The following is a 27,312-nucleotide window of genomic DNA, read 5'->3' as shown; positions in this document are numbered from 1 at the left end:
CTACCCTCTGTGGCAGAGAGTACCAGAGATTCACCACTCTCTGTGTGAAAAAAGTTCTTCTCATCTCGATTTTAAAGTATTTCCCCCTTATCCTTAAGCTGTGACCCCTTGTCCTGGACTTCCCCAACATCGGGAGCAATCTTCCTGCATCTAGCCTGTCCAACCCCTTAAGAATTTTGTAAGTTTCTATAAGATCCCCTCTCAATCTCCTAAATTCAAGAGAGTATAAACCAAGTCTATCCAGTCTTTCTTCATAAGACAGTCCTGACATCCCAGAAATCAGTCTGGTGAACCTTCTCTGCACTCCCTCTATGGCAATAATGTTCTTCCTCAGATTTGGAGACCAAAACTGTACGCAATACTCCAGGTGTGGTCTCACCAAGACCCTGTACAACTGCAGTAGAAACTCCCTGCTCTTATACTCAAATCCTTTTGCTATGAAAGCTAACATACCATTCGCTTTCTTCACTGACCAACACTCCTGGGTCAGGCAACATATGTGGAGAACATGGATAGGTAATGTTTCACAGAGTGCTGGAGTAACTCAGTGGGTCAGGCAGCATCTGTGGAGAACATGGATAGGTATCTTTCACAGAGTGCTGGAGTAACACAGTGGGTCAGGCAACATCTGTGGAGAACATGGGTAGGTGATTTACATTGGGAAGGGCCCTGACTCAATATGCCATCTGTCCATTGCCGCAGGGGTGCTGCCTGAGCCGCTGAGTTAGTGAAGTATTTTAGTTTAGAGATACAGCAGAGTTTAGAGAAACAAGAGGTCCTTCGGCGCACAAGTGATCCCCGCACACTGACACTACCTTACACTCACTGGGGGCAATTTACATTGATACCAAGACAATCAAACTGTAAACGTGTATGTCTTTGGAGTCTGGGAGGAAACTGGAGACCTTGGAGAAAACCCACACAGATCACGGGGAGAACGTACAAACACTATACAGACAGCACCTGTAGGCAGGATGGAACCTGGGCCTCTGGCGCTGTGAGGCAGCATCAACTGCTCCCGGCGGGAGGAAAACTCTGCGGCCATCCGCAGCACAAAGTTCTCCACCTCCACCTGTGCAGGGAAAGATCGGTCTGCATCACAGCGCCATCGGGAACAGCTCCGTCCAAGCCTCGCGACAAAAAGCAGATAGTCGTGGACATACTGTAGCCCAGACCATCACACACACAAACCAACCTCGCTTCCATTGACTCCATCGACACCTCACGCTGCCTTGGCAAGGCCAGTAGCCCAGACCATCACACACACAAACCAATCTCCCTTGCATTGACTCCAGCTACACCTCACGTTGCCTCGGCAAGGCCAGCAGCATAATCAAGGACCAGTCTCACGCGGGTAACTCCCTTTTCTCCCCTCTCACATCAAGAAAGAAGTACAGAAGTGTGAAAACGCACACCTCCAGATTATCTTTAGTTGGACAGTATCTTCCACTAAATATTGTCGCCTTTATCTGTTCCCTGTGGACGACGTGTTTGTACTCATTCATCGTCGTTTGTTTGACTGGATTTTCACTGTTCCTCAGTACATGTGGTAATGATAATAAACTCCATACACACATGTCAACATGTACACATACATACATATACACGCGTACACATGTACATACACATTTACGCACACGTACATACACACATACGTATGTGCACATATACCCATACACACAGATATGTGTCCATGCAGACGTTCATACACACACGTACGTACACACGCACATACATGAACATACACACACATGTACGTACACACACACACACACACATGTACGTACACACACACACACAGGGATAGTCATAGAGTGAGTCTGTGTGTGGGGAATGGGTGTGTGGGGGGGGGGGGGGTTGGGTGTGTTGGTGTGTGGGGCCAGGTGTGTGTGGATGTGGGTGGGTGTGTGTGTGTGGTGTATGTGTGGGTCAGGGTGTGTGTGTGTGTGTGGGTGTGGGGTGTGTGTGTGTGTGTGTGTGTGTGGGGCCGGGTGTGTACGTGGGCTGTGTGGGGCTTACATAGTGGGGCCGGGTGTCGAGGGCTCCCAGTTTCTGTGGGTCTGTGTGCGAATGCTCTGGGTGTTCAGCTCCAGGATGAACTCAAACCTCGGCCACAGGATCTGGTGAGACACACGGACACACAGTACCTGGAGAGACACACGGAGCCGTTACCAACCTTGCCCTCTCTTGCAGCATCTTTAACCAAAAATAGATTCATACCAGTATTTACAACACCAAGTAATTCAGAACAAAACCCACCCACTGAATACAAGTACAACAAATGTTCTTAAACATGTGGGCTGTCACGGTGGCACAGTGGTGGAGTTGCTGCCTTACTGCGAATGCAGCGCTGGAGACCCGGGTTCGATTCAAACTACAGCATGTCTAAACGGAGTTTGTACATTCTCCCTGTGACATGCGTGGGTTTTCTCTGAGATTCGGTTTCCTCCCACGCTCCAAAGACGCACAGGTTTGTAGGTTAATTAGCTTGGTAAATGTAAAAATTGTCCCTCGTGTATGTAAGATAGTGTTAATGTGCGGGGATCACTGGTCATTGCGGACCCGGTGGGTCGAAGGGCCTGTTTCCACCGGGAATCATTAAAGTAGGTTAAACTAAACGTGTAAGGAGTGGATGCAAACGCGGGATAACATAGAAGTAATGAGAACGGGTGATCGATGGTCGGCCTGGCCTGTTTCCATGCTGTATCTCTAAACTAAACTAAACTTAACCAAACTAAGATGATGCGCAGGCAGCATCTGTGGAGAACATGGATAGATGACGTTTCACAGAGTGCTGGAGTAACTCAGCGGGTCAGGTAGCATCTGTGGAGAACATGGATAGGTGACGTTTCACAGAGTGCTGGAGTAACTCAGCGGGTCAGGCAGCATCTGTGGAGAACATGGATAGGTGACGTTTCACAGAGTGCTGGTGTAACTCAGCTGGTCAGGCATCATCTGTGGAGAACGTGGATAGGTGAAGTCTGAAGAAGGATCTCGACCCGAAACATCACCCTTCTCTCCAAAGATGCTGCCTGTCCCGCTGCGTTACTCCAGCAGTTTGTGTCTATCTTCGGTTTAAACCAGCATCTGCAGTTCCCTTCTTAAGACTGATGTCAGGGGAGAGGGAGATACATAGATAAGGAAGTGCAAGGTGTGAAAACAGGACAAAGGGAATGGAGATGCAGGAAAATGTAGAATAGACCAGTGTTCGCTGGGAGAAGGTGACAACAAAGCAAACAGAGATAAAATGTAGTCGGAGCCAGTAAGACTGGTTGAAGAACTGGGAAGGGAGGGGGGGGGGGGGATGAAGAGAGAGAGGGAAAGCAAGGCTTACTTGAAGCTAGAGAAGTCAATGTATAAGAAGGAATGGCAGATGCTGGTATAACCGAAGATAGACAAAAAGCTGGAGTAACTCAGCGGGAGAGGCAGTGTCTCTGGAGAGAAGCAATGGGTGACGTTTCGAGTCGAGACCCTTTTTCAAACTCAATGGGTGACGTTTTCGGGTCGAGATCCTTCATCAGAAATCAATGTTCGCTGGGGTGCAAGCTGCCCGAGTGAAATATGAGGTGCTATTTGTCTCCAGCATTGGACATTCTGCTTCACTTCATTGTCGACAGCAGGGACGTTCCGCTTGGTCATCATGGTCTTGAAGCGGAGGATGATGTGGATGGACAGGAAAACGGCGATACTGTCGTAGCAATCGGCAACATAGGTGTCCACGTGTTTCTGAAGGGGAATTACACACCGACCATTCTGATTCACAGATCAGGATCTTACAGAAACATATAACAATACTGTAGGGATTGGACAGGCCGGATGCAGGAACAATGTTCCCCATGTTGGGGGTGTCCAGAACCAGGGCTCACAGTTTAAGAATAAGGGGTAGGCCATTTAAATATGATCATGGCTGATCATCCAAAATCAATACCCCGCTCCGGCTTTCTCCCCATATCTCTGGATACCGTTATCCGTAAGAGCTAAATCTAACTCTCTCTTGAAAGTATCAAGAGAATTGGCCTCCACTGCCTTCTATGGCAGAGAATTCCACAGATTCACAACTGGGTATTGGGGAGAGCATCATATTAGTATTTTAAAACACAATTATACAAAGAAGTTGAGCGGGTATAACTGTGTAGGAATTTTTTTAAACTGAAGAATCATATGACCCCTGTCAAACTCGAATTATTTTTTTGACATAAATGTTTTCGTAATCAGCAGGACAGAATCTGGAGAGAACAATGGTGGCGTTTCGGGTCGAGACCCTGTGGAAAAAAGCTCCTTCTTCTGAAACAACCATTCTGGACACATGGGTTTTGAAATATTTGTTTTCTTCATCTCCGTTCTAAATGGCATACCCCTTATTCTTAAACTGTGACCATTGGTTCTGGACTTCCACCAAAATGGGGAGCATTTTTCCTGCATCGAGCCTGTCCGCGGGGAAGGCCAAATGCAGGGGTAAATCTTTTCTCTCCACCAGCGGCAAGAGTCTGCTTAAACTCACCAAGACAATGCTGAGGGTTTTACCCTTGATGGCGTTGAAGAGATCTTGAGCGGAGTTTCCGGTCACCATGAAGAAGTCACAGAGGAAGAGGTATTCACGACAGCTGTTGTCTAGAAGGCCGTAGTGCTGGCTCCGAAACAGGCTCTCAAAGGGGTACTGGGAGGGAGGAGAGTAACGTCACATCACAGAAGATAAGGCACAAAATACTGGAGTAATTCAAACGTTTCCACGGTTACCCAGGGTGAAGATGGTGTTCCTGTTCTTCAGCAATGACTTGGAGAAGAAGCATTGAGCGGTGAGTCAACTGTGTAGGAAGGAACTGCAGATGCCGGTTCAAACCGAAGATCGACACAACATGCTGGAGTAACTCAGCAGGACAGGCAGCATCTCTGGAGAGAAGGAATGGTGGCGTTTCGGGTCGAGACCCTTCTACAGACTCCTTCTTCTGAAGAAGGGTCTCAACCCGAAATGTCGCCCATCCCTTCTCTCCAGAGATGCTGCCTGTCCCGCTGAGTTATTCCAGTCAAGGTTAAATGGTGATGCTTAACCAGGGGAATACTCGTGCTGTGACTACCGAAGTTCACCAGGGTTTAGTTGGCCGTCGTTAGCAGCACAGTGTTAGGATACACAGTCAGCACTGGCAAAGCATTTGTCCGCACTGGGCCTGTACTCGCTGGAGTTTAGAACAATGAGGGGGGACCTCACTGAAACATACAGAATAGTCAAAGGCTTGGATATAGTAGATGTGGAGAGGATGTTTCCACTAGTGGGAGAATCTAGGATCAGAGGTTACAGCCTCAGAAATAAAGGACGTTCTTTTAGGAAAGAGATGAGGAGAAATTTCTTTAGTCAGAGGGTGATGAATCTGTGGAATTCTTTGCCACAGAAGGCTGTGGAGGCCAAGTCAGTGGATGTTTTTTAAGGCAGTGATAGATAGATTCTTGATTAGTACGGGTGTCAGATGTTATGTGGAAAAAGCAGGAGAATGGGTTTAGGAGGGAGAGTTAAATCAGCCATGATTGAATGGCGGAATCAACTTGATGGGCCAACTGGCCTCATTCTACTCCTATTCCTTGTGGCCTTAAAGGATATCTTTCTTGGCCGTGTTATCCACTCCCATCAGATCATCCTTGTCAGCGACCTCTTCATACTGGGGAGGAGAACAAGGTTCAATGACAGCAGAGCACAAATTACACAAGACTTTGCAACGGCGATAGCTGCCTTCATCACGGGCTCTGACCTGCACTTTCATCAGCCGGCTGCTGTAGGAATTGAATTAGGACAGGTAGATCTTGCTGACGGAGTCCACGTACTCATCCCAGATCTCCTTCGCTACCTGATGCTCGTTTGCCAGCAAAAACTGGTAGAAAAACCAGAGGAGGGAGAGCAGGCAATGAGAGTAGGGGGAGGGAGGGAGAATGGGGTTAGGAGTGAGAGATAGATCGGCCATGATTGAATGGTGGAGTAGACTTGATGGGCCAAATGGCCTCATTCTACTATCCCTTATGAATGAATGAATGAATGAATGAGTTTATTGGCCAAGTCTGTTTACATACAAGGAATTTGCCTTGGTGCTCCGCTCGCAAGTAACAACACGACATACAGTAAACAATTAAGACTTAAAACATAAAACATTAGGAATAAAACATTATCGATTAAACATGTGAATGAAATAAAATACCAGAGCAAAAGGAGGCTACAGACTTTTGGTTATTGAGTAGAGCTACTGCTCGTGGAAGAAAGCTGTTTTTATGTCTGGCTGTGGCAGCTTTGACAGTCCAGAGTCGCCTTCCAGAGGGAAGTGATTCAAAGAGTTTGTGGCCAGGGTGAGAGGGGTCAGAGATGATCTTACCCGCTCGCTTCCTGGCCCTTGCAGTGTACAGTTTGTCAATGGAGGGAAGGTTGCAGCCTTCTCTGCTGATCGGATGATTCGCTGCAGCCACCGGATGTCGTGCTTGGCGGCTGAACCAAACCAGACCATGATGGGGAAAGTATGACCTTATGAGGGGAACAGGCAGTGGGGGTGGGAGAAGAGAGGGTGGGGGTGCAAAGGAGACGAGGTAGAGAGCGGGGGGAGGGGAACAGGCAGTGCGGGTGAGGGGGAAGAACAGGTAATGAGGGGGGAGTGGGGCAACAGGGCAATGATCAATGCAGAGGTGAAACAGGCAGAGTGGGCTGTGGGCAGGTGATGAAGCACCTGTACTGTAGCCCCAGTGTGGGAGAAATTGTTTTTTTTTTTAAAATTATTTTATTTTTATTAGAAGTACGGTAAATTACAATACTACACAACACATATATCTTAATACATTTTTTGTACCGCTTCATTTTTTTTTGAGCTTTAAGAAAAAGATAGAAGTAAAGAAAGTAAAGAAAGTGCGCAAGAGTCGTGAAGTGCAAGAGTGTTGGGAAAAGAAAGCCCCTTAGAAAAGAAGTTAGAGAAGGAAGTAAAGTGAGAAAGTAGACCGTAGAAAAGAAAGAAAAAGAAAATAGGAACAATCGCTCTATTATAACGTTAAACTTCGCAGAAAGGGGACCACCAACCAAGTCTGGTTTTGTTGTTTTACCTCCCGTTACCAGGTCCTGACACCATTTATTTATTTATTTATTTATTTAAATTACTATTGCACCTCATACTTTTAATAGGTCCAGAAACATAGACCACGTCTTTTGGAATTGGTCTGCTTTACCTGCTAAGAGGAATCTCATCTCTTCCAGATGTAATGTTTCAAACATATTTGATATCCACATTTTTATTGTTGGTGTGGGCGCATTTTTCCAGAATTTAAGTATAAGCTTTTTTCCCATTATTAGCCCGTAATTAAATAAATTCTTCTGAAACACGTTTAGTTCAGGGTTACCTTCCGATATTCCAAAAATAATCCATTCTGGTTTTGGTACCAATTTTATTTTGATTAATTTTGAAAAAATATCAAATATTTCATACCAGAATTTTTGGATTTTTGTACAAAAAACAAAAGAGTGCGCTATGGTAGCTTCTTGACACAGGCATTTATCACAGATTGGTGAAACATTAGGGAAGATTTTATTTAATTTAGTTTTTGAATAATATAATCTATGTAATGTTTTGAATTGGATGAGCGTATGTCGTACGTTGATCGAACATTTATGCACCTGTAGTAAATGATTATCCCAGCTCTCTTTTGAAATTTTTATAGCTAATTCTTGTTCCCAATCTCTTCTATTTCCATATGTTGACATATCCCTGGAACAGCGGATACAGTATATGAGATTGGAGGAGGTGCAGGTGAACCTCTGCCTCACCTGGAAAAACTGTTTGGGTCCTTGGATGGCGTCGAGGGGGAATATGAGAGATGTGGCACCTGTATCTCACATCTTGTATGGGGCAGACAATAGACAATAGGTGCAGGAGTAGGCCATTTGGCCCTTCGAACCAGCACCGCCATTCAATGTGATCATGGCTGATCATCCCCAATCAGTACCCCGTTCCTGCCTTCTCCTAATATCAACTGACTTCGCTATTTTTAAGAGCCCTATCTCGCTCTCTCTTGAAAGCATTCAGAGAACCTGGTTCCATTTCCCTCTGAGGCAGAGAATTCCACACACTCACCACTCTCTGTGAGAAAAAGTGTTTCCTCGTCTTCGATCTAAATGGCTTACTCCTTATTCTTAAACTGTGGCCCCTGCTTCTGGACTCCCCTAACATCGAGAACATGTTTCCTGCCTCTAGCGTGTCCAAGCCCTTAACAATCTTTTAAGATAGGGAGATGACTTACCTGTACCTCAGTTCTGTTACTTAACGGGGACAGAGAGAGGCCGTACCTGTATCTCACCTGTTGTACAGGACAGACACACACACACACACAGAGGTGCCATATCTGTATTTCAACAGTGCGTTCTGAGGAACCTGGTAGTTGGTCATGGGTTTGCGAAATGAATAGAGCTTCTGCAGAATAAACTCCCTGATCTTTGAAACGGCCTGCACAAACGACAAGCAGAACGGTCAACCATTTGCAGTGGAGCGCAGATCCCTTGTACTTTACCCCGCGAACGCCAACCAATGGGTGGCAACTGATGACATTCTGCACTACCCGCTGCGACACCGTGCCTCCATTGTAGAGAAGTTACACAGGGAGAGATGCCACACGTGTATTTCCAACCTGGTATTGGTCAGTGACAGAGAGAGGCCGTACCTGTATCTCACCTGTTGTACAGGATAGACAGAGACACAGAGAGTGGAGCAGGCCATTCGGCCCTTCGAGCCATTCAATGTGATCATGGCTGATCATCCCCAATCAGTACCCCGTTCCTGCCTTCTCCCCATATCCCCTGACTCAGCTATTTTTAAGATCCCTATCTAGCTCCCTCTTGAAAGTACTAGAGGGTGTGAGCTGTAGGGAGAGGTTGGAGTGCAGTGTAGGTTCACAAGGTTAATTCCCGGGATGGCGGGACTGTCATATGTTGATAGAATGGAGCGGCTGGGCTTGTACACTCTGGAAGGGTGAGATGGGATCTCATTGAAACATTTAAGATTGTTAGGGAATTGGAGGCAGGAAACATGTTCCCAATGTTGGGGGAGTCCAGAACCAGGGGTCACAATTTAAGAATAAGGGGTAAGCCATTTTGAACGGAGATGAGGAAACACTTTCTCACCCTGAGAGTTGTGAGTCTGTGGAATTCTCTGCCTCAGAGGGTGGTGGAGGCCGGTTCTCTGGAATCTCAAGAGAGAGCTAGATAGGGCTCTTAAAGATAGCGGAGTCAAGGGATCTGGGGAGCAGGTAAGAACGGGATACTGGGTGGGTAGGTTTAGGGTGGGTCGGGGTTTGAAATGGGTGGCCTCCACCGCCCTCTGAGGCAGAGAATTCCACAGACTCACCACTCTGTGAGAAAAAATGTTTACAAGTCTTTGTTCTAAATGGAGGGTTATGGACCAAGCGCAGGCAAGTGGGACTAGGGTAGATAGGACATTGTTGGCCTGTGCGTCTACCCGATCTATTCCTCTCATGATTTTGGACATTTCTATAACATCTCCCTTGATCCTGTTGCGCTCCATGGAATAGAGACCCAGTCTACTCAACCTCTCCCCACAGCTCACACCCTCTAGTCCTGGCAACATCCTCGTTGACCTCCTTACAAGAGCAGCCCAGTGTAGTCGCTGGCCACAACCCTGCCAGTATAACTGTGGCAATGCCCCCGAGGCTATGCCCGCACCCACCTACTTCCAGGATGGTGTCACAGGCAGTGATCTGGTTGTGCAAGCTGGCGATGTTCTCTCCTTGATGTCTGTTGTGGCCGCTGAGGAACGCAGTGAGCTCAGAGCAAAGAGCACAACTCCCACCCCTCCAGAGCCCAGCGGCTGCACGAGGGATCAGTTCATAGCAGGTGGAGCTGGAGCACCCTGCTGTCATAAGGAGCTTAAGGATAAGGGGGAAATCCTTTAAAACCGAGATGAGAAGAACTTTTTTCACACAGAGAGTGGTGAATCTCTGGAACTCTCTGCCACAGAGGGTAGTTGAGGCCAGTTAATTGGCTATATTTAAGAGGGAGTTAGATGTGGCCCTTGTGGCCAAGGGGATCAGAGGGTATGGAGAGAAGGCAGGTACGGGATACTGAGTTGGATGATCAGCCATGATCATATTGAATGGCGGTGCAGGCTCGAAGGGCCGAATGGCCTACTCCTGCACCTAATTTCTATGTTTCTATGTCATCACCTGTCCATGTACCTGCCCTGTGTCATTACCTGTCCATGTACCTGCCCTGTGTCATTACCTGTCCATGTACCTGCCCTGTGTCATTACCTCTCCATGTACCTGCCCTGTGTCATTACCTCTGCATGTACCTGCCCTGTGTCATTACCTGTCCATGTACCTGCCCTGTGTCATTACCTGTCCATGTACCTGCCCTGTGTCATTACCTGTCCATGTACCTGCCCTGTGTCATCACCTGTCCATGTACCTGCCCTGTGTCATTACCTGTCCATGTACCTGCCCTGTGTCATCACCTGTCCATGTACCTGCCTTGTGTCATTACCTGTCCATGTACCTGCCCTGTGTCATTACCTGTCCATGTACCTGCCCTGTGTCATTACCTCCATGTCCATGTACCTGCCCTGTGTCATTACCTCTCCATGTACCTGCCCTGTGTCATTACCTGTCCATGTACCTGCCCTGTGTCATTACCTGTCCATGTACCTGTCCATGTACCTGCCCTGTCATTACCTGTCCATGTCCCTGCCCTGTGCCATTACCTGTCCATGTACCTTCCCTGTCATTACCTGTCCATGTACCTGCCCTGTGTCATTACCTGTCCATGTACCTGCCCTGTGCCATTACCTGTCCATGTACCTGCCCTGTTATTACCTGTCCATGTACCTGCCCTGTTATTACCTGTCCATGTACCTGCCCTGTCATTACCTGTCCATGTACCTGCCCTGTTATTACCTGTCCATGTACCTGCCCTGTCATTACCTCTCCATGTACCCCACCAGTCCGATGCAGGCGAGTCTCCGAGTCGAGCAACTCTCTCTCAAGCCGTCTTATCTCGGAGACCCGCCCTTTGGTCGACCCCCACGCATAGTCGTGGCAAAATAGACGGACGTAAGCCTTCCCCACGTCCCACCACTGCCTTAGGGAACGGAAACGCCCCTGCGCTCTCTCCACTTCACCCAGAACTTCCTGAACGAATCCCGCAGTCGGTGATCCACCAGCAGCTGGTTGTTAAAATGCCAATACATGGACCTGCCTGTGTGTGCGCTGGGATAAAGTCCACTCGCACCAGGCAGCGGTGTGAGCATGGCACCAGCCGCATGGAGGCCGCCGATACACAAGAGACATCGGCCTTGGAAACGTACAAGCGTTCAATACGGGAACCACTCCCTGGTGGCTCATGGGAGTTGTAGGCACTGTGTGGATGATGGACTACATTTCCTGTCGTGCAGTGGGGAAAACCTCTTTAAATAGTCGAGGAGGGACAGCATCGTTTGGAGAACCTGAGGGCTTCAAATAGAAACATAGAAATTAGGTGCAGGAGTAGGCCATTCGGCCCTTCGAGCCTGCACCGCCATTCAATACGATCATGGCTGATCATTCAACTCAGTATCCTGTACCTGCCTTCTCTCCATACCCCCTGATCCCTTTAGCCACAAAGGCCACATCTAACTCCCTCTTAAATATAGCCAATGAACTGTGGCCTCAACTACCTTCTGTGGCAGAGAATTCCACAGATTCACCACTCTCTGCGTGAAAAATGTTTTTCCCATCTCGGTCCTCACCCCCCCCCACACACACACACACCCCCCCACACACACACACACACACCACACACACACCCACACACACACACCCACACACACACACACACACACCCACCCACCCACACACACACACACCCACACCCCCCCCCCACACACCACATACACACAACCCCCCACACCCGGTGCTACAGACGTACTTGAGCCATTCCTTGATGGGGTCGAGGGATGCGACGGGGATGGCGTTGATCATGGTGACCTTCTTGCTGTAATCCTTGTACACGATCACCATGTCAAAGTTCTTCAGGTGGAACTGCACGCGCTCAAAGTGGACCAGCTCCACCTCATCCAGCGTCACCACAAAGGGGGGCTGCAACACAGGGCAAAGGTCACGCCCGGGGGCACAGGTCACAGCCAGAAGCCACAGGTCAAGCCCGGGGGCACAGGACACAGCCAGAGGCCACAGGTCACACCCGGGGACACAGGTCACAGCCAGAGGTCACAGGTCACACCTGGAAGCACAGGTCACAGCCCGCGTGGGTCTGAAGCGTTGGCTGTATCCGTGGCGTTCCCCGATGACCTCCCTCTGCCGGGAATCTTGGACCTGCTGAGACTGATCACGGACCCTTCCCCCCCCTCCCTACCCCCCCCCCCCCCCCCCTTCACTCACCCACTCAGTCACGTTGACCAGGGAGCTGCTGGTGGGCTGCAACATACACGTGCTCCTGTATGGGGCGCCGTTAAATCTGGGGGGGGGGGGGGGGGGGAGAGAGGGAGAGTGAGGGGGATGAAACAGGAGGTGGGGGGGAGCAGGGGAATGAGCAGAGTGGCTGGGGGGGGGTGGTAGGCGGAGAACGTGGTGGGTCCTGCAGGGGGGGGGGGGGGTCAGGGGTTAAGGGGGTACATAACCCATGTCCTGCAAGGGGGGGTGGTGAGCGGGGGGGGGGGGGGGGGGGGGGGGGGGGGGGAGGTTAAGGGGGTACACACCCCAGGTCCCGGAAGGGCACCTCGAACTCCAGCTCCTTGGTCAGAGCCTCCATCCATCTTCTCGACGAAGTTTTTAAACGCCGTCTTCAGCTTGTGCCTCATCTCCTGCTCCAGCTGTGGCCAGATGTGGTGGTCAGTGCCGGCTCAGCCCCAACCCCTCACCCCCCCCACCCACCCACTGACCACCCCCCTGACCCACACGCCCCCGACCCCTCACACCCCCCCCCCACCCACCACTCCCCCCCTGACCACACACCCCCCGACCCCCTCCCCCCCGACCCCTCACATCCCCACCCCCACTCACCCCCCCCCCGACCCCTCACATCCCCAACCCCTCACCCCCTGACCTCTCACCCACGTGACCACTCCCCCCCCCCCCGACCCTTCACAACCCTGACCCCTCACACCCCCACCCATTGAACCAAGGCACCGTGACCCCTGCTCCTCACTGGCCTGTAATACTCTGACCTCTCCCCACAACCCCATCCTTCACAAAATGGTGCCCTGGAACCCCCTCCCCCCACACAAAGCTGGGCGGTCATGACCCTCACCACTGATCCCAGGGACCCTTCACCCCCCGGTGACCCCTGCCCGTACAGGTCATCGCGGTCGGTCGTGCATGTGCATGTGTTGGTGTTTGCCCAGGTCGGTGGTGATCTCCCCGACCTCCGTGTAGAACTGGACGTCCGTGTGGCGTCGCTTGCTGAACATGATGGCGTTCTGGGGAGAGAGAGGGGCAGTGAGACAGGGGGTGATCACCCCCCCCCCCCCTCATCCCCGCCACCCCCCCCCCCCCCCCTCCCCCATCACCCCCCCCCCCCACCCCCCCCCCTCACCCCCCCCCAATCTCACCCCTCCCATCCCCGCCCCCCCCCCCCCCCCCCCCCTCCTCATCCCCCCCCCCCTTCTCCCCCCCCCCCCTCTCACCCCCCAGCCTGAGCCGCTCAGTTCCATGTTGCTAGCTGGGGGGATGATGGGATGTAGGACTACATTTCCCGGCGCGCTTTGCGGCACAGCGGCCATCTACACGGTGCAAGCGGGAAGATGTCGTCGCTCGTGGATGAGGTGATGGCGGCGTCGGGGAGGCTGGAGAAGGACGACATCGGCACCAAGATCCGCCCCTGGATCGTCGTGTGGAGCAACTCGAGGTGGAAACAAGAACGGCCCTGGTGGAGAGGACAGGGGGGAGAGAGAGAGAGAGAGACGAGTGGCGAGGGAGCAGTGGAGGGGAGAGGTGAGGGGTGGAGGAGAGAAGGAGAGAGGGAATGTGGAAGGTTAGGGGGGGAGAGTGTGGTGAGGGGTGGAGGAGAGAAGGAAAGAGGGAATGGGGAATGAGGGGGGGGGGAGAGAGCGAGGGGGGGAGAGAGGAGAGAAGGAAAAGAGGGGTGAGGCGGAGAGGTGAGGGGGGGGGAGAGGAGGGGGAGGAGGGGGGAGGGAGAGGGGAGGGGTGGAGGGGGAGGGGAATGGGGAAGGAGAGGGGGGAGGGAGAGAGGTGAGGTATGGAGGAGAGAGGGAATGGGGAAGGAGGGGGGAGGGGTGGAGGTGAGGGGTGGAGGAGAGAAGGAGAGAGGGAATGTGGAAGGTTAGGGGGGGAGAGTGTGGAACATTGTTAGATTCAAATCAAGTTCCAATTGAGTTTATTGACATGCACAACATGGTGAGGTCCAGCCACAAAATGCTGCCACAGCAACAGCTCAGCTGTATAGACTGTTAAACCCAGAAACTAAATGTAGGCACAAAATGCTGGAGCAACTCAGCGGGACAGGCAGCATCTCTGGAGAGAAGGAATGGCTGACATTTCGTGTCGAGACCCTTCTTCAGCCCGAAACATCACCCATTCCTTCTCTCCAGAGATGCTGCCTGTCCCGCTGAGTTGCTCCAGCTTTGTGTCTACCTTTGATTTAAATCAGCATCTGCTGTTCTATCCTACACAAACACAGAAATGATATGGATAAAGCCAGATATTAGTACAACAGATATTGAGGAAAAAATAATGTCTACTTATGCAAGATGTGGCCCATAGTGTTTAATTGCACTTGCGAGAGGGAGAGGGAGGCCTTCAGATTAATTTTAGCATTGGTGGTAAGTGTTGTAGGGAATTTTGAAAATATTAAGTAAGATGAGGAGGAACTCGCATACTGGGAAGCATGATGTGGACAATGGCCAAGAATGTAGTCAGAATAGTATTTTTCAGTTTGAAGCCTCTTTGCTTGTTTTTGGTTGTGTTGAGTTTTTAGAGGATTAAGTTATAACTGAAACTCTCAACTGAATTGTTCATTCTTTCCCAGGGAGAAGTGTGTCACAAATTAAACAAGAAGCATGAGGAGTTCTTCCCAACTTTCATAAATGGAGAGGATTTGGTAAAACAGGTGGGTGAAATATCGATGGAGATTGATGTCCTTAAGCCACAAATTGAAAATGAGGTAATGGGAAAATACAATCCTGCTAAATGGAATGACAGATTGTGACAAAGTCTCATTGATTAAGACAAGGGATTGTAACCGGATGTGTGTTTTTTGGTGCTTGTTCACCGTGCTCCTGACATAATTGTACCTGCGAGCTGCAAGTCATACTGAGCTTGGGCATTGAGGAAGACAACACATGGATGCATGTACAGAACTGTAATATTGCTAAGTATTAATGTTTGACAGCTGGAAGTTGCCAGCATCAGTCAGAGTATTGAGTATAGTTGGGAGGTCATGTTGCAGTCATATAAGATGTTGGTGAGGGTGCCTTTAGAGTATTTAAGAAAGAACTGCAGATGGTGGAAACATCGAAGGTAGACAAATGCTGGAAAACTCAGCATCTATGGAGCGAAGGAGTAGGTGGCGTTTTGCTTCGAGACCCTTCTTCAGTCTAAAGAAGGGTCTCGACCCGAAATGTCACCTATTCCTTTGCTCCTTATATGCTGCTTCACCTGCTGATTTTCCCAGCATTTTTGTCTACCTATAGTGTTCAGTTCTGGGCACCGTGTGAAAGGAAAGATGTTGTTAAGTTGGAAAGGGTGCAGAGATGATTTACAAGGATGTTGCCAGGACTAGAGGTGTCTGAGGTATAGGAAGAGGTTGAGCAAGCTGGAACTCTTTTCCCTGTAGCACAGGAGGATGAGGGGTGATCTTACAGAGGTGTATAAAATCATGAGCGGAATAGATCAGGTGGACACACAGTATCTTGGTCAGAATGGGGGAATTGAGAACCAGGGTATATAGGTTTAAGGTGAAGGGGCGAAGATATCATGGGAATCTGAGCGGTAACTTTTTCACGCAAAGGATGGTGCGTGTATGGAATGAGCTGCCAGAGGAGGTAGTTGAGGCAGGGTCATTCGTAATGTTTATGAAGCAATTACACAGGTACATAGATAGGACAGGTTTAGAATAATGTGGGCCAAATGCAGGCAAGTGGAACTGGTGTAGATGCGACAAGTTGGTCTATATGACTGACTGTATAAAGGGTGATAGGTGTATGGAATGAGCTGCCAGAGGAGGTAGTTGAGGCAGGGGCAACCGTAATGTTTATGAAGCAATTACACGGGTACATAGATAGGACGGGTTTAGAGTAATGTGGGCCAAATGCAGGCAAGTGGAACTGGTGTAGACGGGACATGTTGGCCTGTATGGCTCTGACTGTATAAAGGGTGGTGGGTGGATGGAATGAGCTGCCAGGGGGAGGTAGTTGAGGCAGTTGAAACCAAGTCTGCTATTGCATTGGTTAAGAGACATTTGGCAGGTACATGGATAGGACAGGTTTACAGGGATATGGGCCAATCGCAGGCAGGTGACACTGGTGTAGAAGGGACATGTCGGGCCAAAGGGCCTGTTTGCGCACAGATTGTATCTGAGACTTTATTTAAATAATGTTTATTAATTTAAAATATTCAAGAGTTCTTGTGGTCCATTCCATGCTATTTTATAAAAAAAAGTAAAACATTGTTGCCAACATAATATACGTAAAGAAACCAAGTCTGCTAAACTGCTGCTAACATTTTGGTGCTATTTATTTTTTCTCAAAGTTTTGCATTTACAACTTTCATGATGTAGTTACCTTATAAATAAATGTAAAAGCATTGGAAACGTGATGTTCAAACTCTCTCTGAATGATTTTACATTTACTGATTATGACGGGCTCTATCTAGGCTTCTTGACCAAAATATTTAGAATAAAACATAATTTCGTATCTTGTTGACATAGCTTGCTTCGTACTAAATCATGTTTTTTTTTAACAGGTTGAGAGAGACCTCCGTGTTGCTGCTACTGAGTTCAGTGAACTGAAACACAAGTTGGGAAAAAGTACAGGTGTATTGAGTGTGTTAACACACTTATTAGAGGTAAATATATTCAATGACTTCTTATTTTCCCCATTCTGGAATTTTACCTTGTTCTCATCTATCAATTGTCCCTTGAATTCATTGCCACAGATGGCTGTGGAGGCCATCAATAGATATTTTTAAGACAGAGATGGATTCTTGATTAGTCAGGGGTTATGGAGAGAAGGCTGGAGGATGGGATTGAGAAGGAGAGAGATCAACCATAATTGAATGGCAGAGTAGATGATGGGCTGAATGGCCTAATTCGGCTCCTGCCACTTAAAACTTCATAATGATTTGGATGAGGGGATTGAAGGCTTTGTGGTCAAGTATGACGGTGGTACGAAAATAGGTGGAGGGGCAGGTAAAGAAAGCAGGGACTCTGCAGAAGGACATGTTCAAGTGAGTTCATTATCATATGTCCCTGATAGGACAATGAAATTCTTGCTTTGCTTCAGCACAACAGAACATAGTAGGCATTGACTACAAACAGATAAGTGTGTCCATATACCGTAATATAAATATATACACACATGAATAAATAAAATGATAAAGGGCAAATCAGTTCCTTGGTTTTGCTGGTGTTGAGGGCCAGGTTATTGTGCTGGCAATATATGGACACATCTCTCTTCTAATACCATATAACCATATAACAATTACAGCACGGAAACAGGCCATCTCGACCCTTCTAGTCCATGCCGAACACGTATTCTCCCCTAGTCCCATACACCTGCGTTCAGACCATAACCCTCCATACCTTTCCCGTCCATATAACTATCCAATTTATTTTTAAATGATAAAAACGAACCTGCCTCCACCACCTTCACTGGAAGTTCATTCCACACAGCCACCACTCTCTGAGTAAAGAAGTTCCCCCTCATGTTACCACTAAACTTCTGTCCCTTAATTCTCAAGTCATGTCCCCTTGTTTGAATCTTCCCTACTCTCAGTGGGAAAAGCTTTTCCACATCAACTCTGTCTATCCCTCTCATCATTTTAAAAACCACTATCAAGTCCCCCCTTAACCTTCTGCGCTCCAAAGAATAAAGCCCTAACTTGTTCAACTTTGCCAAGATGTAGCACCTCACACTTATCAGTATTAAACTCCATCTGCCATCTTTCAGCCCACTCTTCCAACTGGCATAAATCTCTCTGTAGACTTTGAAATTCTACTTCATTATCGACAACCCCACCTATCTTAGTATCATCTGCATACTTACTAATCCAATTTACCACACCATCATCCAGATCATTGATGTACATGACAAACAACAGTGGACCCAACACAGATCCCGGTGGCACCCCACTAGTCACTGGCCTCCAACCTGACAAACAACCATCCACCATTACTCTCTGGCATCTCCCATTCAGCCACTGTTGAATCCATCTTGCTACTCCATTAATCCGCAACCATTGAACCTTCTTAACCAACCTCCCGTGAGGAACCTTGTCAAAGGCCTTACTGAAGTCCATGTATACAACATCCACTGCTTTACCCTCATCAATTTCCCGAGTAACCTCTTCAAAAAATTCAAGAAGATTAGTCAAACATGACCTTCCAGGCACAAATCCATGTTGACTGTTCCTAATCAGACCCTGTTTATCCAGATGCTTATATATTTTATCTCTAAGTATCCTTTCCATTAATTTGCCCACCACTGACGTCAAACTAACAGGTCTATAATTGCTAGGTTTACTCTTAGACCCCCTTTTAAACAATGGAACAACATGCGCAGTACGCCAATCCTCCGGCACTATTCCCGTTTCTAATGACATTTGAAATATTTCTGTCATAGCCCCTGCTATTTCTACACTAACTTCCCTCAATGTCCTAGGGAATATCCTGTCCGGACCTGGAGACTTATCCACTTGTATATTTCTCAAAAGTGTCAGTACTTCCTCTTCTTTGATCCTCATAGTTTCCATAGCTACTCTACTTGTTTCCCTTACCTCACATAATTCAATATCATTCTCCTTGGTGAATACCTAAGAAAAGAAATTGTTCAATACCTCCCCCATCTCTTTTGGCTCTGCAGATAGCTGTCCACTCTCTAATGGACCAACTTTATCCCTCGTTATCCTTTTGCTATTAATTTGCTGTAGAAACCCTTAGGATTTACTTTCACCTTACTTGCCAAAGCAATCTCATATCTTCTTTTAGCTTTTCTAATTTCTTTCTTGAGATTCTTTTTACATTCTTTATACTCCTCAAGCACCTCCTTTACTCCATGCTGCCTATAATTATTGTAGATCTCTCTCTTTTTCCGAACCGTGTCCAATTTCACCTTGAAAACCATGGCTCGCAGTGATGATGGTGGTGTTTTGGTGGCCTTTAGATAGGCACATGGACATGCAGGGAATGCAGAGTTCCTGTTTATGTGCAGACAAAGAGATTAATTTGGCATCATGTGCGGCACAGACATTGTGGGCCAAAGGGCCTGTTTCTGCACTGTATCTCTAAACTAAACATAGAACCAGTGTGTGAACGGGTGATCGATGGACGGCGCGGACTTGGTGGGCCGAAGGGCCTGTTTCCGTGCTGTGCTATTCTCTGTTCTAGGTTTTCACTCTCTGCTAATTCATTAAACAACTTTGCGGGGTTAGTTGGGCAAACTTGCCTTGCACAAATCCAAACAATCTTGAATCAGTAACTCAGCTGGTCAGGCAGCATCTCTGGAGAGAAGGAATGGGTGATGTTTTGGGTCGAGACCCTTCTTCAGACCTGAAACGTCATCCATTCCTTCTCTCCAGAGATGCTGCCTGCCCCGCTGAGTTACTCCAGCATATTGTGTCTATCTTCGATTTAAACCAGTATCTGCAGTTCTTGAATCAGTGCAGTGCAGAATCATTACACAATTCTTGAATCAGTGCAGTGTTGCCCAAATGAGCACCCTAACCATGGCGATGTGGAACAGGAGACAGTCACACCCACTAGAATAGATACCTCCAATTTGACAGGGAGGGGAGTAGTGGCACGTGGGGAGGGGGTTACAGAGACCAGGAATAGGGTCAGAGCCAGAGTAGGTTTGCAGATATAGTGAGGGACTCTTCCCACATTACACCACTCCCTCCACTAAATCAAAGTCATGCCCATCAGGGATGAAAGGGGTTAACTATTTGCTGATAAAGGAATACTTCCTTATTTTACTTCAGTTTCCTGATGTAAATTTTCCCCTCTACACATTCGTGTTCTCAACACAGTGACGGCCACTGAGAACAAGAGTTTGTCAGTCGATATTCCAGACACGAGCAGTGGACACAACCCAGGTATGTAATTCTGTGTCTGTCGCTTGTTCCCACAAACAACAACCTGTTTAGTTGAGTTGTGAATTTGTACAGAGTCTAATCACTGAAATACTTTGTGTATTAAGGTAAATGCAGATGCTGGCTTACACCGAAGGTATACACAAAGTGCCGGAGTAACTCAGCGGGACAGGCAGCATCTCTGGAGAGTTTAATTTAGTTTTCTTGCTATTGAGAGAGTGCTGCATGGGTTCACCAGGTCTGAAAAAGGGTCTCGAATCCGAAAGTACACAAAAATGCTGGAGAAACTCAGCGGGTGCAGCAGCATCTATGGAGCGAAGGAAATAGGCAACATTTCGGGCCAAAACCCTTCTTCAGAATCCGAAACTTCACCCATGCCTTCTCTTCAGAGATACTGCTTGTCCCACTGAGTTATTCCAGGATTTTGTGTCTACCTTCAATTTAAACCAGTATCTGCTGTTTTTTGTAACACATTTTCACCAGGTTAATTCCCGGGATGGCGGGACTGACATATGATAAAAGAATGGGTCGACTGGGCTTGTATTTACTGAAATTTAGAAGGATAAGAGGATATATTATAGAAACATATAAAATTCTTAAAGGATTGGACAGGCTAGATCCAGGAAAAATGTCCCCAATGTTGGGGAGTCCAGAACCAGGCGTCACAGTTTAATTATCAGCGGTAGGCCATTTAGGACCGAGACGAGGAAACACTTTTTCACCCAGAGAGTTGTGAATCTGTGGAATTCTCTACCACAGAAGGCAATGGAGGCCAATTCACTGGATGTTTTTAAGAGTGTTAGATTTAGCTCTTACGGCTAACGGTATCAAGGGATATGGGGAGAAAACAGAAACGGGATACTGATTGTGGATGATCAGCCATGATTATAATGAATGGTGGTGCTGGCTGGAAGGGCCGAATGGCCTCCTCCTGCACCTATTTTCTATTATTCTGTGTTATCTATGTTTATTGTCGTGTGTACCGAGATACAGTGAAAAGCTTTTGTTGCGTGCTAACCAGTCAGCGCAAAGACAGCACATGATTATAATCGAAGATAGACACAAAATGCTGGAGTAACTCAACGGGACAGGCAGAATCCGTGCATAAAAGGGTCTCGACCCGAAATGTCACCCATTCCTTCTATTCAGAGATGCTGCCTGTCCCGCTGAGTTACGCCAGCATTTTGTGTCTATCTATGGTTTAAACTAGCATCTGCAGTTCCTTCCTATACATGATTACCATTGTTCCATTTACAGTGTACAGATACATGATAAGGTAATAACGTTTAGTGTAAGGTAAAACCAGCAATGACTGATCAAGGATAGTCTTCGGGTCATCAACCCGATTAGGAAAAGCAACGAGACCTGGTTGTCATGGTACACCAGTCATTAAAAGTAGGCATGCAGGTGCAGCAGGCAGTGAAGAAGGCGAATGGTATGTTAGCATTCATAGAAAAAGGATTTAAGTATGGGAGCAGAGAGGTTCTACTGCAGTTGTACAGGGTCTTGGTGAGACCACACCTGGAGTATTGCATACAGTTTTGGTCTCCTAATCTGAGGAAGGACATTCTTGCCATAGAAGGAGTACAGAGAAGGTTCACCAGACTGATTCCTGGGATGTCAGGACCTTCATCTGAAGAAAGACTGGATAGACTCGGCTTGTACTCGCTAGAATTTAAAAGATTGAGGGGGGATCTTATAGAAACTTACAAAATTCTTAAGGGGTTGGACAGGCTAGATGCAGGAAGATTGTTCCCGATGTTGGGGAAGTCCAGAACAAGGGGTCACAGTTTAAAGATAAGGGGGAATTCTTTTAGGACCGAGATGAGAAAAACATTTTTCACACAGAGTGGTGAATCTGTGGAATTCTCTGCCACAGAAAGTAGTTGAGGCCAGTTCATTGGCTATATTTAAGAGGGAGTTAGATGTGGCCCTTGTGGCTAAAGGGATCAGGGGGTATGGAGAGAAAGCAGGTACAGGATATTGAGTTGGATAATCAGCCATGATCGTATTGAATAGCGGTGCAGGCTCGAAGGGCCGAATGGCCTACTCCTGCACCTATTTTCTATGTTTCTATCAAAGAGGTAGTTAGTAGTTCAGCACTGCTCTCTGGTTGTTGTAGCATGATTCAGGTACCTGATAACAGCTGGGAAGAAACTATCCCCAAATCTGCAAATCAGTGAGAAGAAATGGGTGACGTTTCTGGTCCAGACCCTTCTTCAGACTGAGAGTGAGGGGGGGGAGAGAGAGAGACGGAGATAAGGAAATGAAAAGTGTGAAAACGAGACAAAGGTTATGAAGTTCGAGGAAAATGTAGATGGATGATTGTTAGCGGGGAGAGGGTGACAACGAAACAAACAGAGATAAGATTTAATCAGGAGGACAGACAGACTGGTCCTAGAATAGGAAAGGGGAGGAATTGAGAGAGAGGGAGAGCAAGGGTTTCTTGCTTACGTTATGTTATTCATAACACTAGCGTGTAAGCTGCCCAAGTGAAATATGAGGTGCTGTTCCTCCAGTTTGTGTTGGGCCTCACTCTGACAGTGGAGGAGGCCCAGGACAGAAAGGTGTCTCTGTGTCTCCCTCTCCCTTGGCTCTTAACTGTACTCAATATTGTGAGAAGTTTTGAGCACCGTATGTGGCTCTAGAGAGGGTCGAGAGGAGGTTTACATGAATGATCCCAGGAATTAGATGATTAACATATGGTGAGCGTTTGACAGCACTGGGCCTGTACTCGCTGGAGTTTAGAATAATGAGTGAGGAACCTCTTTGAAACGTACAGAATAGTGAATGGTTTGGATAGAATGGATGTGGAGAGGATGTTTCCACTTGTGGGAGAGTATCGGACCAGAGGTTATAGCCTCAGAATTAAGGGATGTTCTTTTAGGAAGGAGATGAGGAGGAATATCTTTAGTCAGAAGGTGATGAATCTGTGGAATTCTTTGCCACAGAAGATGTGGAGGCCAATTCAGTGGATGTATTTAAGACAGAGCTAGATAGATTCTTGATTAGTACGGGTGTCAGAGGTTATGGGGAGAAGGCAGGAGAATGGGGTTAGGAGGGAGAGATAGATCGGCCATTATTGAATGGCGGAGTATCCTTGATGGGCCGAATGGCCTAATTCTGCTCCTATCATCATGACCTTGTATAGTACGATTTGCCTGGGTTGCATGCAAACACTGAATTCTGGTACACATGGAAATTTACAACCATACCAATAGATGGGCCGAAGAATGGTTGTGTGGTTGGAGCTGTTTCAAAACCAAGCTGATAAAATGCTTTGTAACAGGCCCTTCAGGGGGTGGAATGGGGAGATATTCTGTTTGCATTCATAGCAAAAGGATTTGATATGTTAGCATTCATAGCAAACGGATTTGAGTATAGGAGCAGGGAGGTTCTACTGCAGTTGTACAGAATTCTCTGCCACAGAAGGTAGTTGAGGCCAGTTCATTGGCTATATTTAAGAGGGAGTTAGATGTGGCCCTTGTGGCTAAAGGGATCAGGGGGTATGCAGAGAAGGCAGGTACAGGGTACTGAGTTGGATGATCAGCCATGATCATATTGAATGGCGAATGGTGCAGGCTCGAAGGGCCAAATGGCCTACTCCTGCACCTATTTTCTATGTTTTCTATGTTGCCCTGCTAAAGAATTTAATGGTACTTCCTGGGACATGTGACAATAAAACATTCTTCAATCTGGACTCTTGGCCAAGATTATTAATTGTCCCGAGTGTGTGTCGGATAGTGCTAGTGTGCGGGTATCGCTGGTCAGCATGGACTCGGTGGGCCGAAGGGCCTGTTTCTGTGCTGTATCTCTAAACTAAACACAGAACTAGTGTGTGGCTGGGTGATCGCTAGTCAGCATGGACTCGGTGGGCAAAGAGGACCTGTTTCTGTGCTGTATCTCTAAACTAAACACAGAACTAGTGTGTGGCTGGGTGATCGCTGGTCAGCATGGACTCGGTGGGCCGAAGGGCCTGTTACCATGCTGTATCTCTAAACTAAACACAGAACTAGTGTGTTGATGGGTGATCGATGGTCAGAGCAGACGAAGGGGCCTGTTTCTGTGCTGTATCTCTAAACTAAACACAGAACTAGTGTGTTGATGGGTGATCGATGGTCAGAGCAGACAAAGGGCCTGTTTCTGTGCTGTATCTCTAAACTAAACACAGAACTAGTGTGTTGACGGGTGATCGATGGTCAGAGCAGACGAAGGGCCTGTTTCTGTGCTGTATCTCTAAACTAAACACAGAGCTAGTGTGTGGACGGGTGATCGATGGTCGGCACGGATTCGGTGGACCGAAGGACGCGTTTCCACGCTGTATCTCTAAACTAAACTAAGCTCTCAGCAATTTCTTGTGGTCTTGAGCAGAGCTGTTGCCAAACCATGGTGTGAAGCAACCTAACAGTGTTCTTTCACAATTCATGTGCAGATGTTGGTGTGTCAGTGGAGAAATGACAAACTTCCTTCATCTTTTGAGCAAGATGAGACATTAGTGTGCCTTATTGACCACAGCTTCAATGTAGTTGATGCAGGGTATGTTGTTGGTGATATTCACTGTCCTAAGGTCATACGTGATAGGAGGAGAATAAGGCCATCAAGTCTACTCCACCATTCAATCATGGCTGATCTATCTCTCCCTCCTAACCCCATTCTCCTGCCTTCTCCCCATAACCCGACACCCGCACTAATCAACAATCTATCTATCTCTGCCTTAAAAATCGGCACGGACTTGTAGGGCCGAGATGGCCTGTTTCCGTGCTGTAATTGTTATATGGTTATAAAATATCCACTGACTTGTCCTCCACAGCCGTCTGTGGCAACGAATCCCACAGATTCACCACCCTCTGATTAACGAAATTCTTCCTCGTCTCCTTTGTAGAGGAATGTCCTTTAATTCTGAAGCTGTGACCTCTAGTCCTGGACTCTCCCACTAGTGGAAACATTCTCTCTACATCCACGCTATCCAAGCCTTTCACTGTTCGGTAAGTGTCAATGAGGTGTCCCTTCATCCTTCTAAACTCCAGCGAGTACAGGCCCAATGCTGACAAATGCTCATCGTATGTTGAAGCCACCATTCTAATAAACCTCCTCTGGTTCCTCTCCAATGCCAGTACATACTTCCTCAAATATAGGGCCCAAAACTGCTCCCAATACTCCATGTGCAGTCTGATCAGCATGTTATAAAGCCTCAGCATTTTCTCATTTTATGGTCACTACCTCTGAACGGTTCTTTTACCATAATCACCCTGATTAAATCTGGTTTGTTATACAATAGTTTTAGTTTTAGAGATACAGAGTGGAAACAGGCCCTTCAGCCCACCGAGTCTGCGTTGACCAGCGATCTCTGCACTCTAACACCATCCTACACACACAAGGGACAATTTGCTAATTTATACAAGCCAATTAACCTACAAACCTGTAAGATCATTGGAGTGTGGGAGGAAACCGGAGCATGGGGAGAACATACAAACTCTGTAAAGACAGCACCTACAGTCAGGATTGAACCTGGGTCTCTGGCGCTGTGAGGCAGCAACTCTACCGCTGTGCCACTATGCCCCCCATATACCAATGCCAAGCCAAATTGCCCAGTATGCTCGATTACAAGCTGCTCTTAGAAGCCATCTCAAAGACTCTACAAATTCCTTCTGTTGATATCCAGTACCAACTTGAATTTCCCAGTCTATCTGCATATTGATACCGCCACGACCTTTATCCTGCTGCAACCTTACACCACCTTCCTTGCCAACCACAACATCACAAATTTTAATATCACCTGAAATTTGCAAATTATACTTTCTCCCACTGAGGCACAAAAGATGCAGATGCTGGAATCTGTAGCGACATTCCATCTGCTGAGGGAACTCAGCGCGTCAGGCAGCATTTCATACGTTTGTAAGATACAGTAACAGACTTAGGCCATTCGGCCCATCAAGTCCACTCTGCCATTCAATCATGGCTGATCTATCTTTCCCTCTCGACCACATACTCCTGCCTTCTTCCCATAACCACTGACCCCTGTACTAATCAAAAATCTGTCAATCTCCGCCTTGAAAACACATTGACTTGGCCTCCACAGCCGTCTGGAAACGAATTCCACAGATTCACCACCCTCTGGCTAAAGAAATGCCTCCTCATCTCCTTCCTAAAAGAATGTCCTTTAATTCTGAGGCTGTGACCTCTCCCACTAGTGGAAATATCCTCTCCACATCCACTCTATCCAGGCCTTTCACTATTCGGTAAGTTTCATTGAGGTCCCATCTCATTCTTCTAAACTCCAGCGAGTACAGGCCCAGTGCCGTCAAACGGTCATCCTATGTAAACCCACTCATTCCTGGGACCATTCGTGTAAACCTCCTCTGGACCCTCTGCAGAGCCGGTACATCCTTCATCAGATACGGGGCTGAAAATTGCTCACAATATTCCAAATGCAGCCTGACCAGCGCCTTATAAAGTCTCAGCATTACATCCATCAAGTCAACTTTATTTGTCACATACACATACAAGATGTGCAGTGAAATGAAAGTGGCAATGCCTGCGGATTGTGTAAAAACAACAGAACAGAACCAGTATCCACATTTTAGAAAATAAATAAAATGATACAACCAACCGGCTCAGGCAAAGTCCTCTTCTGCCTGGCACCGTGACTCGCGGAGGGCCAGCTTGGCCAGGCCTAGGAGCAACCCAACCAGGCCATCTTCAGCCCAGCCCACTCCCTAGATCCCATCACCAGTCTTTCAGTCGCTGACAGCAGAGTCACTCCTCCCCCTATCGACCCTAGGTGGAGTGGCGGTGCTCCTTGCCCTCCGGACCCGGGCCACAAGGGACACTCTACTGGTCCCTGGGACTGACGCACTGTGGAAGGGGGGGGGGGGTGAGGAGGGAGTGACGCACTGTGGGAGGCGGAGTGAGGTGGGAGTGACACACACTGTGGGAGGGAGTGAGTGACCACTGTGGGACCTACTGGGACTTAGTGTTGACACACTCTGGGAGGGGAAATGTGGAAGGGGAGGGAGTGACCACACTGTG

The 27,312-nt window shown here is 47.8% G+C and overlaps 2 long non-coding RNA genes across 3 annotated transcripts; one reads left to right on the top strand and one right to left on the bottom strand.

Annotated features, from left to right (window-relative positions):
* Nucleotides 1-11,924: 11,924 nt before the first annotated feature.
* LOC129694889 (uncharacterized) lies at nucleotides 11,925-12,764 on the bottom strand. The gene is made up of 3 exons (XR_008723062.1): nucleotides 12,717-12,764; nucleotides 12,400-12,475; nucleotides 11,925-12,099 (listed from the first exon to the last, which is right to left on the bottom strand). It is a non-coding gene; the product is annotated as an uncharacterized LOC129694889 (long non-coding RNA).
* Nucleotides 12,765-13,690: 926 nt separating this feature from the next.
* On the top strand, nucleotides 13,691-27,060 carry LOC129694888 (uncharacterized). 2 transcript variants are annotated; one of them, XR_008723061.1, is made up of 5 exons: nucleotides 13,691-13,864; nucleotides 15,005-15,085; nucleotides 16,939-17,040; nucleotides 20,221-20,286; nucleotides 25,166-27,060. It is a non-coding gene; the product is annotated as an uncharacterized LOC129694888 (long non-coding RNA). The 2 variants fall into 2 exon arrangements; XR_008723060.1 differs by lacking the exon at nucleotides 20,221-20,286.
* Nucleotides 27,061-27,312: the final 252 nt, after the last annotated feature.

This window comes from Leucoraja erinacea, unplaced genomic scaffold, assembly GCF_028641065.1.
Source record: "Leucoraja erinacea ecotype New England unplaced genomic scaffold, Leri_hhj_1 Leri_849S, whole genome shotgun sequence".
NCBI lineage: Eukaryota > Metazoa > Chordata > Chondrichthyes > Rajiformes > Rajidae > Leucoraja > Leucoraja erinaceus.
This window is presented reverse-complemented; position numbering and strand designations above follow the sequence as displayed.